Source organism: Gadus macrocephalus, chromosome 10, assembly GCF_031168955.1.
Source record: "Gadus macrocephalus chromosome 10, ASM3116895v1".
Classification (NCBI taxonomy): domain Eukaryota; kingdom Metazoa; phylum Chordata; class Actinopteri; order Gadiformes; family Gadidae; genus Gadus; species Gadus macrocephalus.
The window spans coordinates 495,370-496,921 of record NC_082391.1 but is presented as its reverse complement, the minus strand read 5'-3'; the positions used below and the strand labels follow the sequence as shown (position 1 = coordinate 496,921).

The 1,552-nt window shown below is 43.2% G+C and overlaps 1 long non-coding RNA gene across 1 annotated transcript; it reads left to right on the top strand.

The window, feature by feature from the left end:
• Positions 1-380: 380 nt before the first annotated feature.
• On the top strand, positions 381-1,211 carry LOC132465461 (uncharacterized). The gene is made up of 2 exons (XR_009527590.1): positions 381-559; positions 595-1,211. It is a non-coding gene; the product is annotated as an uncharacterized LOC132465461 (long non-coding RNA).
• Positions 1,212-1,552: the final 341 nt, after the last annotated feature.

Sequence of the window (1,552 nt, the reverse complement as noted above, 5' to 3'; positions counted from 1 at the left end):
ACTGAACACCAACAGTTTCATCCATAATATGGATATTCCGACTCGAAAACAGGTATGTCTTCAACTCTCTACTTTCTACTCTACTCAGACTGTATCTAGAGTATTTGCAGTACTGTACCATATCACATGTACTGTATTGCAGGGTGGCTAATGCTCCTTTTTGAACGAAAGTGGTCGTTTTTGGATTACCTACATTGAGGTGTTTCAGTACTTTCTATGGTATATACAGTAAAGTACAGTATATACAGTACTGTAAAAAAGAAGCAAACCAATACAGTAACATTTCGTGGTTGCTTTTTTCTATAGAATGACTAGAAGACCTTCTGGGGGCGGACGCCAGCGCCGGTTCACCCAACAGCAGGAACATGTCATTGTGGACCTGGTCCGAGCAAACAATGCAATCCGTCTCAACCAGCTACAGCAACAAATACTTGCAGATAGAGAAGTATTCAATAACATAGAGCGAGTGAGCATTTCCACTATCAGAAGCATCTTGGTAAAGCACCAAATTACCATGAAGCAATTGTACAGGGTCCCATTTGAGAGAAACAGTGTCAGGGTCAAAGGACTTCGACATGAATATGTACAGGTAAGTGTTACAGTCCTTTACATTTACAATACAGTATTGGTGTCATCCAGTTACAGCTGAATATGTGCCATTGTATCAGTACCACATAGATACATTCAGAGAGGTACCAGGTACCTGTTCGATGGGGTGGGGGTTCTGTATGTGTAGTACTGTAGTTGAGTGTTTTGAGTAATGCCATCTAAAATCTGTATTGCATGTATTTTGTTTTGTTACAGCGCATCTTGGAGATGGATGGAGCTGCACAGCCTCACGAATTTATTTACATTGATGAGGCTGGATTCAACCTCAGCAAAACAAGACGACGGGGTCGTAACATAATTGGCCAAAGGGCAATTGTGCAAGTCCCGGGGCAGCGCGGGGGAAATATGTCATTGTGTGCTGCCATAAGCCTTCAAGGGCTACTGCACCATCAAACAAAACTAGGTCCCTTCAATACCGAACATATAATAACATTTCTGGATGCACTTCACGATGCAGCTGTACAGGACAGACCAAAGCAGCCCAGGTTTGTTTTTGTCTGGGATAATGTTAGTTTCCATCGGGCTGCTCTGGTCCGCAACTGGTTCACCAACCATCATCAATTTGAAGTCCTATACTTGCCCCCTTACACACCATTTCTAAACCCCATAGAAGAATTATTTTCGGCTTGGAGATGGTGCGTATATGACCGCCTACCTCATGCTTGCATGCCTCTTCGGCAGGCAATGGAACAGGCCAGCGGAGACATCAACATAGGGTCAATCCATGGATGGATTCGGCACACAAGGCAATATTTTCCCCGATGCTTTGCGGAAGAAAATATTGCTTGTGATGTTGATGAGATCCTATGGCCAGACCCCAACAGACGGCAGGGTCCATAAGCCCACCCATGCACAATTGCCATGTTTTTCTGTGTTCACAGTACAGTAGGGTTTATTTATTTATTTATTTTTGCTCAAATTGTATTTACTGCACTGTAATGTA